This window comes from Callithrix jacchus, chromosome 5 (genome assembly GCF_049354715.1).
Source record: "Callithrix jacchus isolate 240 chromosome 5, calJac240_pri, whole genome shotgun sequence".
NCBI lineage: Eukaryota > Metazoa > Chordata > Mammalia > Primates > Cebidae > Callithrix > Callithrix jacchus.
Window position 1 is genome coordinate 23345163 of NC_133506.1, and position 14228 is coordinate 23359390.

Consider the following 14228-nt stretch of genomic DNA (forward strand, 5'->3'; position numbering starts at 1 on the left):
GAGATCTCCTCTACCGAGTCAGAAAGGCCCTGCTTCTTGCCGTGATGATGTTCATGAGGGAGGAATGTGGCAGAAGTGCCAGGTGTGAGTGCTGCCTCTCTCTCTCAGTGGCCTCCAGCAGGACTTGACAGTCCCAAATCTTCTTCTTATTAAATAAGCTCTTGACCTTTTAAAGTTTTGCCTATTCATCTTCCTCCCCTAAGGGTAAGGGATTCCTTGGAATCCACAAAAGGGCTTCTTTTCCCTTTGTGCCTAAAGTTCTATCCCAAGAGAACTTGTGCGGCACTTTCTCCCTAGGGAGCCTAAGATATCCACAGGAACAATGGGGCCTGGGCTTTATTTGATGAATCTTCCCTAACAACCAGCCTTTTGCAGGTGCAGACCAGGCGAGCTCATGTGTGAAGGAGCCTCTCCTCTGGGACTAATCCTCCACGTTAAAAGATTGTGCTTTTCTCTAAAGCCAACCTTTATACACATCAGTTCACAAGAGCTGCATCTTTTCACAATGCCCGACGGCCGCCTTGGCTGCACTACTCCAGGCCCGCATCTTCTGGGCTGCCATCATCCCTGAAATTAATCTAAGAGAGTCCCCTTTTACAAGAGTGGCAGCAAATATCCGATTCAATTTGCTTTCACCCAAGATTTCCCAGGAGTCATGCCGAATGAGATAATCAATGACGATTATAGGGTTTGGCCTGCCTCACTGAGCCAAAGTGTTAAAAAGGGGGGGGGGGAATTCTGCTTCGATGCTCACCCAAGTCAGGCGCTAATTCGGGCAGATCCATTACTTTTCTCGGCAGCTCTGAACCGTATGTGCTGCAATAATCACGCTGGCGAGGCAGAGGCAATCAGTCCTCCCACCTAAGAAAAGAGAATGCATTTTTGCTTCTCCACCCCAAAACAACAACAACAAAAATGTATAGAGCATCTGCAGAAAATGTGAGTAGGCTGTTCAAACCGATGATGCCGAAGAGATTTAATTTAGACAGGCTAAACCGTCCTTGTATCAGCTAGAAAGACTGGTCAATGCCTTTGCTGCTAATCCAATCAAGGTAAAGTATTAAATTTACTTGTTGCTGCCATCTTAACCCAGAGAAGACTGTTTTCTGCTTGGCTGATTGTTCTGAAAGACCACAATCTCCAGGGAAGGAAAGCAGAAGGGAACAGCCGAGGGACCAAAGAAATCCTCCAGATTCCTCACACTTCTCTTTGTCCTCACCCCTCTGTCTTGCTCCTATTAGCCTGATACCAGCTGTTTTGGGGTGGGGTACTCCTGGGCTATGCACACTTTTGCAAAGGCTGTGTATTAGTCTATTCTTGAATTGCTATAAATACCTAAAACTGGGTAATTTATAAAGAAAAGAGGTTTAATTGGCTCACAGTTCTGCAGGCTGTACAGGAACCATGGCTTGGGAGGCCTCAGGAAAGTTATAATCATTGCAGGTGGCCAAGGGGAAGCAGGCACATCTTACATGGCTGGAGCAGGAGAAAGAGAGGTGGGGAGGTATTATACACTTTTAAACAACCAGATCCCATGAGAATTCACCATCATGATGACTGCTCCAAGGGGGATGGTGTTAAGCCATTAGAAACCGCCCCCAGATCTAATTACCTCCTACCAGGTCCTAACTCTAACACTGGGAACTACACCAGACATGAGATTTGAGTGGGGACACAGATCCAAACCATATCAGTCTGTGACCCCAAAATATGTGTCAGTTATCTATTGCTATGTAACAAATACATACCCCAAAACATAGAAGCTAGAAACAACAAATGTATAACTTCACTGTTCCTGAGGGTCAGGAATGAAGGAGCATCTTGGCTGGGTGGTGCTGGATCAGAGTCTCTCACAAGACTGCAATCAAAGTGTCAGGCAGGACTGCAGTCGTCTCAAGGCTTGGCTTGGGGAAGGCCAGCTTCTGAGCTCACCCACTCTTTCATGGCTGTGGGCAGTCCTCAGAAGATCAGCCTCCAGGCTCACAGATGTGGGCCTTTCCACAGGGCTGCATCACAGCATGACAGCTTGACAGCTGGATTCTCAGAGTAAGCAACCCAAGTGAGAGTGTGAGAGCACACCCAGACTAAAGCCACAGCTCCTTTATAACCCAATGTCAGAAGTGACATCACACCACACCTGCAATATTCTATTGGTTAGACCTATCAGCAAGTCCCACCCACACGCAGAGAAGAGGATGACACGAGGGTATGAATACCAGGAGACTGAGTTATTAGAGACCATTTTAATGATGACTGCGACAAACAGGAGACTTTCTCTCTTGTAGATAACAACTAAACATAAACATTGAGAAATTTTGTCGTGTTAGATGCAGGGTTCTTACATGTCTGAGGCAAGCTCCAAAGGGAGTTTCTTTTTGTGGTGCAAAGAATATTATATAGAGAAGAAAAGGGCATATTCTGATCTGGATATTCAAGATCAGAATTAGAGCTGGAAGCAGAGCCTGGCCTCCCAAAAACTTCACTAAGGGCAATGGGCTAAGGATGTGCATGTTGGCCTAGGTGCTGCCTGGGTACCCTTTCTAGCACCCACAGTCAAAAGCACACACAGAAACTGCAGGTTAGGACTCCAGAGAGGTCAGCAGGTAGAGGAGAGGACAGGAGACCTGGATTAGAAAGATCTGGTTGGTGATCTCTTTTATCCTTCTTTGCAAACAGTCATAGCCCAATGAAACACCTCTCAGTATTCATACCTCTGTGCAGTTCTCTCCCACACTGACTCAGGACTTGTCCGTGAGTCTTGCTCTGGCCAAGTTAACTGGGTATAAGCAGAGGTTTGATTTGTGCTTAGGAATTTGGGCTTGACCTCTGGGAATGCTCCCCCAAGACCATCAGGCCAGGAAGACTCCAGGATGTGAAGAAACTGGAATGAAAGACAACATGGAGAGGAAGATCCAGTCAACATAGCTGAGCCCAGTCACCCTTCCAGCTGAATGCAGCGACATGAGCAATCCCAGGTGAGACCAGCAGAAGAATCACTCTATAGAATGTTAAAATAGTGAGTCACTGTTTTCTTAAGACATCAAGTTCTGAAATGTTTTGCTAATACTGCATAGTTAACTGATACAGAAATTGGTACCTAGAAGTGGGTGCTGCTATTCAAAAAATTTTTTTAAAAAGTCTCTATTAATACGGCATTGGCTTTGGGACTGGGCAATGGGCAGAGGCTGATAGAGAATTAAGGCAGCTATTAGTATTGAGAAAACTGCTAGTAGAGGCTGGGAGAAGGGCAAACCAAGTTACAATTAAGGAATAATTGGCAAAACTTTTGCCTGAAGTAATCTGAAAGACAGGAAATGTACTAATGAATGTGTGGGTATCCCTAAGGAGATGATGAGGCAGAATGCTAACAATGGTTACTGGCTTTTTCTAGCTGAGTATGATAAGGAATGAGAAGAGAGAGATGTACTAAAGTCACTTCTATTTGTAAGCAGAAAGTACAGAGGATCTGATACATACTGAGTTTCTAAATAAAGCTGGTCTTCTTTGTAATACTTCTCGTCTTTTCAACAGGCAAAAGATTCTCAAGGGAAAAATGAAAATGGCTTCCAAATCACGATCAAATCAAGAATGTAAGTGTAGGACCCTCTGAAAAATTAATATATTGTCTAATAGACCTTCTCAGCTAGACAACAATCTTAAGGGCTTTGTCCTACAGCACCCTGAAATTTCCCATCCAAGTAGCAAGAAATCTATTTCAAACATAGTTGTGAATATGGTTTTTGTTTAATGGAGTATAATGTGATATGCAGAAAACCCAAAACATTTTTAAAGGAGCTGTAGCAGCTCAGACTAAAGAAAACAGACACAGTTAAAAACACAAAGTTTACAGTTAGAAAGCAGGCTAAGAAAGCTGCAAACATGAACCCTCTTTTATGGAAGGAAAAAGAAATTCAAAGAGTATAGCCAAGAACCTAGAAGGTGAATTTAAGGGCCAAGGAAAACAGATGATTAGGAAACTATTCCCAGAGAGCAGAGCCAGGCCCTAGTAAAAGAATATTCCCTGACTTGGGTAGAGAGCTCTGATGACATGTGCCTGTGCCTGGCCAGATTTCAGAATTACTATGTGCCAGTGACTGCTAGTGCCTCTGGCTCTTCTTTTTTGAATCAGAGTGACTATTCCATCATCTAGTCCCTGTCCCATGGTGCTTTAAATTCTCAAGTTTCTGGATCAAGAGTATCTGCTGTACCCAAGAGGCTTTTTCTGTATCCAAGACAGATGAAGATCACAAGCTCCAGGATTCTGAGCCTTATGATATAACTGGTGAGATTTTTGAAGATCTTGGGAGGGGTAAATTTATTCTGTATCTGGGAGAACTATTAATAACTGTAGTCAAATGGAAAATTGTGGTAGGTTGAATATGGCCACAGAGTTTTGCAGCTAGCTCCTCCCTTCAGAAAGTTCAATCTATTCTGACTTTTGAGTTTGGCAGGATTTGTGACTCAGTTTGCCCACTGGAATGTAGAAGCAGCGAAACTATCTTTGCTCCATGTCTAGTCCTCAAGGGGGCCTTACCACTTCCTCTATCATCCCCTTTGAGCCTCCTAGGACCTCATTGTAAGAAAGCTGTTCTGTTGGAAGACTACCACATAAAGGAGCATCAGGGTGTCCTAGCTAAAAGCACCAACTGGCAGAAAGGTGAGGAAGGCCATGTTGGACCTTGCAGCCTTGCTGACTCTCCAGCTGGATGCAGTCCCATGAGTGGGCACAAACAGAACTGTCAGAGGATCGGCCTAGACAACTCGAAGAATTGTGGAATATGACAAACTGTTGTTGTTTTAGGCTGCTAAGTGTAGAGAGACTTTGTCGCACACAAATAGCTAACCAGTACACTCTCACTACCACCAGAACTGTCAGACCTACCTGGGCAGGTAATCATGGAATTTAGAACAATCCTATGGTCCTAGAGGCTCCCAAGCCAGAAAGCAGCACCTGCCCAATGCCTGCTTTCTCCTTTTGTTATGTTGCAGAAGTAGTTTACAAATGTCTGGTGATCCTTTTACTCCCCAGAGGCAAATGAACTCAGCAAAAACAGCTGAATTCCACTGCAAACAACTCCTTGACTTAAACGAGATTATTCTAAGAAATCACAAACCAAAAGCCATTTTTAAAATCAGGACTTCCTGACAGTCCAGGGGAAATTGGAATTGTCTGATTCCGGTGGATGATGCTCAGTGTGGTAGCTGTAGTGCCATGAGGTCACCTGCCCAGGTTACTTTAAAGGAAAACCGCTTTAGATTTCACCAGGAGGTCAGCAGACTGGATCACTTTGGTGACTTGAATGCCCTGGGATGCCATCAGGCCATCCTTCTGCTGTTAAGAAGTGCTGTCTGGACAACACAGTTATCACAAAAAGAAATTCTTATCCATTTTTTCCCTGGGACCAAGCCTGCTTTCTGAATCAGTATGCAGAGTGAAAACCCACTGAGACATGAGGGACAGTTCTGTCACCCTGCTCTACTGCCAGGTAAAATTCCAGGCAGCTTGTCAAGATCCAGCACCAGCACCCCTTGCTCTGGGCAAACGTCACTTGCTTTCATTCCACTCCCCCATGCGGTAGAACAATAACGCCAGGGACTCTGGTCCTTAGCACCGTTGTATATCATGATTACACTGCCTTAGGGTTGTCTTTGCCTCCATCCCACTGACTCAGGCTCACTTAAGAGGAAGGATTTTGCTGTAACCATCTTGATACCTCCAGTATGCGTCTGATACCTGGAAGACATTGGGTAAATAGCTGCTGAATTAATTCATTCAGCAAATGTTTCTCAAATTCCTACTTTGCTCCAGCTACTCGCTCTGATTTCACAGCAGGAAACAAAACACACAAATTCCTTCCTCCAGAGATCTTAATTTCCACTCAAAGGAATCAGAGAATACATAGGAAACAATAAATAAATTATAGGGTACTTGAGAAGATAACAAATGTTATACAGAATAATAAAACAGGAAAAGAGAATGAGGAACAGCAGTTTTAATAGAAGCTTGCATTTGAGCAAAGTCTTGTAGCCATAGAGGAATTTAAGCAAGTGGAGCTGGGGAAAAAGTGTCCTAGGATCAAGACACAGTTGGTGCAAAGGTCCGGGGGTGAGGGGTATGCCTGATTTATCTGAAGAACAGCAAAGAGGCCACAGTGGCTGTAGCCATGTGAACAGGCAGCACCTGTTACAAGGTAAAAACAGAACCGGTAATGGTGTTGGATGTTGTTTGTGTAGAATTTGTAGGACAGAGTAAGAATTTCAGCTTTTCGTTTTTCCTTTTTTTTTTTTTTGAGTTGGAGTCACTCTGTCACCCAGGCTGGAGTGCAGTGGTGTGATCTTGGCTCACTGCAACCTCCACCTCCTGGGTTTAGGTGATTCTCATGCCTCAGCCTCCTGAGTAGCTGGGATTACAGGCACAAGCTACCACAGTTGGCTAATTTTTGTATTTTTAGTAGAGATGGGGGAAAAAACCCCAGAATTTTAGCTTTTCTTTGAGCAGAAGAGTGACACAACCTAACTTAGGCTTTAAAAGGACCCATCCGGCCATCCAATTCAGTAAAAATACAAAGAACTGTAGGAAGTTCTGAGTGGAAGCAGTTAGCAGGCAAATGTGACCACCCAGGTGAGAGGTGGTGGCTTGGGCCAGGGGTAGCAACGGGGGTGGTGAAAGGCATCAGACTCTGGATATATTCGGAATAGTCTTTTCTAATAGATTAGGTGTGTTATGAGAAAGAAGGAGAAGTTGTCAAGAGTCAAGGTTAACTCCAAGAGTTTCGGCCTGAGCAACAGAGAGAGGGCTTGGCCGAGGTGAGAAGGACAGGGGTGGACCCAGCTTGGGAAGAGATCACAAGGCCATGTTTGGAAATCCTGAGTTTGATATTTCCACCAGCGAGACATCGAGGAGATGGTGGCATATTCTGGAATCCAGGGAGAAAGTGTGGGCTAGAAACATAAATTTGAAGGAACTAATAAACTTGAGCACATTACTCTTTTGATTTTATCTCCTCAACAGTAAATTGAGGTGGCGGGAGAGGATATTAAGTGAGATATTAGAATAAATGATTATCTGCAATTCTTTCCCGTGCTAACATCAGGCATTTATCTAAAAGACAATTCAGCAGCCCACACTGCTCACCTCTGGCATTCTGCCTTTGCTGGCTTCTCCACTTGTGATTCCATTTTTCAGGCTTCTGTGAGACATCACTCAAATGAGAACCCAGATGTGACAGCAGAGCCAGCTGGTGGCCGTGGATGGTGACACAGCTCTTAGATACGTTAAACTACTGGCTATAAAGAGGGCACAGCAGGCAAAGGAAGGCACAACTGTTCTATCACCAAACAGCAGACCCAGATACAGCAATGGCTGCAGAGGGCAGGCATGAGGCTGCCCTCTTTGCAAAAGAAGCCAGCGCTGTCCACCAGGCGGTGGCACAAATGGCATTGTCCTTTCCAACACTGAGCAGGAGGTTCTTTGCAGGGTTGCTTTAGAAGTAGGATAACTGTATGCCTTGCTTTGCCCAGAACAGACTGAATTGGCATCATTTACTCCAGTGTAATTATTAACAGCAGCTTCTTTCACTCTCAGAATTATGCCAGTTTGAATGATAAATTACATGGTCGCTCATCTTATAATCTTGTCACTTCACATCTTTTTTCCAGAAAAGCCCCGACATGGTCTTTCCTTTATGACTCAGAACTTTCTGACTTTAGAACAGTTATAAATTAACTCAGCATCCATGGACCACCCCTGGAAGCACAGCAAAAGCTCTGAGTTCTCTTCTCCTTGCTGCTTCCAATTCCCAACCCACTGAAGAGCAAGGGACCCAGGCTCTGCTTCAATGGAGCGAGGGTCCATTGAAGAACTCACACAATGATTTTTGTATGTGACTCTACTTAAGAATCACTGGGGTCACTGTAGCTTTTAAGGCTCTTGAACTTACCTTCTTTTTTTTTTTTTTTGAGATGGAGTTTCGCTCTTGTTACCCAGGCTGGAGTGCAATGGCGCAATCTCAGCTCACTGCAACCTCTGCCTCCTGGGTTCAAGCAGTTCTCCTACCTCAGCCTCCTGAGTAGCTGGGACTACAGGCGTGCGCCACCATGCCCAGCTAATTTTTTGTATTTTTAGTAGAGACGGGGTTTCACCATGTTGACCAGGATGGTCTCGATCTCTTGACCTCGTGATCCACTCACCTCGGCCTCCCAAAGTGCTGGGATTATAGGCGTGAGCCACAGTGCCCAGCCCTGAACTTACCTTCTTTGTGTCTAAGCCCCCTAAGAACCTTGTAGGCAATAGTGAAAATGACTCAGGTCACCTACACAGTGGGGATTTGACCGCATTGCCTGATTCCATATTCATTCATATCATTGCTCATTTATAAGCTCTCTTTGGCCGGGCACAGTGGCTCATGCCTGTAATCCCAGTACTTTGGGATGCAGAGGCAGGTGGATCACCTGAGGTCAGGAGTTTGAGACCAGCCTGGCCAACATGGTGAAAACCCATCTCTACTAAAAATAGAAAAATTAGCCAGGTTCGGTGGCAGGCACCTGTAATCCCAGCTACTTGGGAGGCTGAGGCAGGAGAATGGCTTGAACCTGAGAAGTGGAGGTTGCAGTGAGCCAAGATCGCACCACTGCATTCCAGCCTCAGAGACAGAGTGAGACTCCATCTCAGAAAAAAAAAAAAGCTCTCTTTCTATTCATACAACAAATACGAGATGCTTCCTATGCATACATGCCCTCAGGTCTAGCACAAAACATAAACATGTATAGACATCACCATGACTTGATATAGAAAGTAAGAAGACAAAAAAAAAAAAAAAAAAAGAAGAAGGTCCAGCTGATCAGAAAGCAATCTGATAAAAATCCTCCTGTCCTTCAAATCAACATTTTGTGCATTGATTATTCACTCCATAAACATTTGTCCAGTGTCACTAATTGAATGCAGGCCACCTGACATCGTTTACTGTATTTAATCTTCACGGCCATACTCTGAGGTTGATACTATGATGTCCGCTTGGTAGATGAGAAGCCCTACGCTCAGAGATGTCAGATGACTTGCTGAAGGTCACATGGTTGCGGCACAAGAATTGGAACCAAGGACTGTATGTGTGCTTTTTCCAGACGCCATCTCCACACAAGGCATGGCTGAAACTCTCTTACCCGCCTCTACTAAATATGAGAGTTCTTGGAACACACAGCTGAGACCTTGCGGAAGGACCACGCCCACGTCCTTTCTGGTGAAGGCAGAACTAGGACTAGGGTGAGGGGGGTGAGGCACTAGCCTCAGGCATAAGATTTAAGGGGCACAAAAACGTTGATTATAATGATAATTAATACTTTAATGCAGCATTTAAAAAAATAATGAATTGCAAATTCGTACCCTTTGACCAACAGTTCCTGATTTCCCGCAGCCCCCAACAAACTTGCAGTTATAAGACCTAACATACAGCTTGGTGACTATCATTAATGATAATATATTGTGTACTTGAAACTTGCTAGGAGTAGATCTTAAATATTCTCACCACACACACACACACAAACAGTAACTGTGAGGTGACGGGTATGTTAATTGTCCTTAAGAATGATAATTTCACTGTATATATATATATATATATGTATCAAAATATCATATTATACACCTCGAATGTATATCATTTTTATTTGTCAATTAAACCTCAATAAAGCTAGAAATAAAATTTTAAAAATTGGCAAATTACAGCCCTTGGCCCAGCTGCGTTTGTAAATAAGGCTTCATTACGTTTCACATGTCAAGGCAAATCACCTCCACTGGCCGCAGGTGCTTGGTTTCACTTGCAGAATAAAGACTTTCTTTGCCTTTTCACCTGGAGGGCAGAGCACTTGTCTGTAAATAAAGGCCACATGCAAATAAAGGTCCTGGACCATCCCAAAGAGTGACACCAGAAGGCAGACTGCTCTCCAATTCCTCCCCAAGCCCAGGGCCATCCTGATGTGATTTTCAGACGCAAACAGCCAGGGTGCAGATAACCGGAGAAGAGGAACCCAGAGGTAGGAGGACCGTGCAAGGTGGCTCAAATCCTGAGCCCAGAGGGATGGGTTCAGCCATTGGTGTGAACATGGAGGGATGCAGTGCCATTCTCCACTCAGAAACATGATGTGTGCTGTCACTGTTTCTAACGCAAATACCCTCAGCGACCTGGGCTCCACCATCCACACGCGGTGACTCCAGCTCTGGTGCTGAGCAATTATTAATGGGAAAAGAGAGTGCTCGGGCCCCCAACAGCCATTTTTAACTGTGGACATTATTGCTCAATTTTGAGCTGCACTGGGACTCATAAGAGGAAGACATAATGCTTGTTTGTGGAACTTTTATAGCTAATTGACATTTCTTCAGTGCTCCCCCGACAGCTGTAGTTACTCCTGATTGGAAGGGTCATGAAAAGCATCAAGTTGTGCACCGTCTCCAGATGGGGCCATATTTCTGATGTACGAATGAAAAAAAAGTATAAATAAAGGCCGTCAAAATAAACACACTCGAAAGTGATAAAGAGGAGCTGCAGGGATTGGCGAAAGCATTTCTCTTTGTGCAAAAATAATGAGTGCTACTTTCATACTAATTGAGGAGGTTTTACTACCTGGAGCTGTCAGACATCCTCCTTTCTCAGGGACATTTTCCACTCTTCTATATCTGTTTTTGCTGTACAGAGAAAGGGGAATCGGGAAGCAAATTTCTCCTTCCCTAGTCAATGTGCCTCAGACATCTGGCCTCGAGTGATCCTTCTGACTCGACTTCCCAAAGTGCTGGGATTATAGGCGTGAGCCACCATGCTCAGTCCGAAATTTTTTTTTTATTTATTGCATTTTAGGTTTTGGGGTACATGTGCAGAAAATGCAAGATAGTTCATTCAGTCAGTTCGGCAACTCTGAGACACAAAGGGCTCATTTGTCTCCAGGGTTTCAGCACAAGTCCCAGAAAGGGCTGTCACTGGCCCAGCTGAGGTCACGTGCCATCCCTGAACCAATTACTGTGGCTGGGGTGATGTGGCAGGCCTGGGTGAGGTAGGTGGTTGGGAAGGGTTGGGCTCAACCCTATTGCATCAAGAGCCCAGAGGTAGGAGGTGTGGCTATCTAAAGGAAAATCCGGAAGCTGCTTGTTACAAGAAGGGTCAAAGGATGCTGGGCTGGGAAAAACAACTGATGCACATTGCAACGTTAGCTCTCCTAAGAGCACAGTTTTCTAGAATGCCTCAACGCCTGAGCATTTTAGAGCCCTGGTTCCCTAGCAAACAGACTCTGAGATAAATTGGCTGCAGGTGGATTGTTGCAGATGGCTCTTGGGACAGCATAAGGAGAGAGGATGGGAAGCTGGACTGGGCAGAGGAAGGAGTGGGGCTGCTATGCAGTCACAACAGCAGCCTCGACTCACCGCACAAGGAGCTCTAGAGCTCAGACATCTCCTCCAGGTTACCCTGAACTGAAGCAAGGGTTCCGCAATGACCTGTCATTGGACATGGTCTGCCCCTTGGTAAGGGTCCTAACCGTTAGTGAGGAGGCTCTCTTCAGTCAAGAGCAATTCGTGGGGGAAGGACTCATCTGAGGACCATCACTAGGCAGCATTCCTAGCACTTAGGGAAAGGAGTGCCTCATCCTGAAGGGGAGATCTGGGAGGAGCCCCAGAATGAAGAGGGTCCAAGTGGGGAGTAGTGCAGTGAGAGGGTCAGAGTAACATTCCCAAATGTGAGGCTTCAAAGTCTATTCACCCTGGTACCAGCAGCCAGTGAAGTCTGAACGCGCTGATCTCGGGAGAGGAAGTATGAGCTAGTTCCATGCCAGCTCCTGAATCTCTCACATGGGATCCTGAGAGTATCAGAGGGTGAAAATAAAGAGTCTCTGTAATTAATACTCTGTTGTTTATTTAAAAGCCTGGGAACTTAGATGCTGGTTATTGGGGTTTCATTTCAAGAAAATTCTATTCAGATTTGAGTTAAGAAACTATACTAATAGCCAAGGAAAGAGGGACATGGGCCTCACATTGAATCAGTTCAACGACAGGAAAAAAGTAGTTGTTCAAATGGGAGCCCCCAGGGGCCAAAAAGAGCATGTTTCTTAAAGTGTGTCGGGGGAAATCAATTCCCAAAGAGCGGGAGGAAATTAAGAGAAAGTTTCAATTAAAAAAACCAAACTGTAAACAGATAATTAGTCTAAGGCTTCTTATGAAAGAAGTCTTCTTTTTAAAGGAGAATCACACAGAAATCTAGAAAATTTGGTATAAAGAAGGTGGGGGATTCGAAACAAAGAACAATGAGATAAATCTAGTAGGACGTGACCAATTCCACACAGTTTTCAGAGGGAGAGATGAGAAACAAAGTCTTCTCACTTCTTTTCCACTGCTGATCTTTTCTTATAGGAGTTATGAACCTAAGGTGCTCAGTGTAACTGCACTCAAGCTGTCCACAGTTGCCCGATATGAAACACAAATTGTATGTGTGTCCTCCTGGAGAGAGGCTTTCGTAAATTTTGTAGAAAGCAGAAACTGGACCCCTTCCTGACACCTTACACTAAAATTAACTCCAGATGGATTAAAGACTTAAACATAAGACCTAACACCATATAAACCCTAGAAGAAAATCTAGGCAAAACCATTCAGGACAGAGGCATAGGCAAGAGCTTCATGACTAAAACACCAAAAGCATTCGCAACAAAAACCAAAATAGACAAATGGGATCTAATTAAACTCCAGAGCTTCTGCACAGCAAAAGAAACAATCATTAGAGTGAACCAGCAACCAACAGAATGGGAAAACATTTTTGCAATCTACCCATTTGACAAAGGGCTAATATCCAGAATCTACAAAGAACAGATTTACAAGAAAAAAACAAGCCCTTTCAAAAGTGGGTGAAGGATATGAACAGACACTTTACAAAAGAAGACATGTATGAGGTCAACAAACATGTAAAAATGCTCATCATCACTGGTCATTAGAGAAATGCAAATCAAAACTACATTGAGATACCATCTCACACCAGTTAAAATGTCGACCATTAAAAAATCTGGAGACAACAGATGCTGAAGAGGATATGGAGAAATAGGAACACTTTTACACTGTTGGTGGGAGTGTAAATTAGTTTAACCATTGTGGAAGACAGTGTGGCAATTCCTCAAGGACCTAGAAATAGAAATTCCATTTGACCCAGCAATCCCATTACTGGGTATATATCCAATGGATTATAAATTGTTCTATTATAAGGACACATGCACACATATGTTCATTGCAGCACTTTTTACAATAACAAAGACTTGGAACCAACCCAAATGCCCGTCGATGATAGACTGAACAGGGACAATGTGGTACATATACACCATGGAATACTATGCAGCCATAAAAAACGATGAGTTCATGTCCTTTGTAGGGACATGGATGAATCTGGAAACCATCATTCTCAGCAAACTGACACAAGAACAGAAAATCAGACACCACATGTTCTCATTCATAGGTGAGTGTTGAACAATGAGAACACATAAACACAGGGAGGGGAGCATCACACACTGGGGTCTGTCAGGGGGAACTAGGGGAGGAACAGCAGTGGGTGGGGAGTTGGGGAAGGATAACATGGGGAGAAATGCCAGATATAGGTGATGGGGAGGAAGGCAGCAAACCACATTGCCATGTATGTACCTATGCAACAATCTTTCACGTTCTTCACATGTACCCCCAAACCGAAAACAATATACATATATTTTATTGCATTAATATAAATGCAATAAAATATATGAACTAATTTACGCTCCCACCATAGTTGTATATATATATATATATATATATGTAAAAGCAACTATGATTCCGCAGATGTTTAAGAACCAAATTCCAGCCCAAATACTGTAGTGGACTAACAATTTTAACAGGAAGGAGAAAAGAGTAAAAACTATGTTTATTTCCTTTATGAGTAGATTTCTCATTTTCGTATTTCAAAATTTAAAATACAGAGTGTTCAGTGAATAGTTTTTCTCCCTCCCCTGCCCATTTCTCCTTGATTTTTCTCCACATAGCAAATAATAATATTAGTTTTGTGTAGCTTCCACAATGCATTCTGTATATATTTGCATGTTATACATATACAAACACACAAATGGCCAAACATGTTATATACACATACATGCATATATGGGCAAATACATACATATATACATATATTTGCCCATATATAATATGCATATGTTACATTTATGTATGCATGTGTGTGTGTGTGTGT

At 43.7% G+C, this 14228-nt stretch overlaps 1 long non-coding RNA gene across 1 annotated transcript in view; it reads right to left on the reverse strand.

Moving 5' to 3' along the window:
- The window catches only part of LOC100894874 (uncharacterized), a 129277-nt gene extending 115570 nt beyond the window's left edge, over nucleotides 1-13707 (reverse strand). Inside the window, exons 1-2 of the long non-coding RNA XR_008481234.2 lie at nucleotides 1381-13707; nucleotides 755-861 (exon numbers count right to left, since the gene is read on the reverse strand). This is a non-coding gene — a long non-coding RNA (uncharacterized LOC100894874). The remainder of the gene's footprint in view (nucleotides 1-754; nucleotides 862-1380) is intronic.
- Nucleotides 13708-14228: the final 521 nt, after the last annotated feature.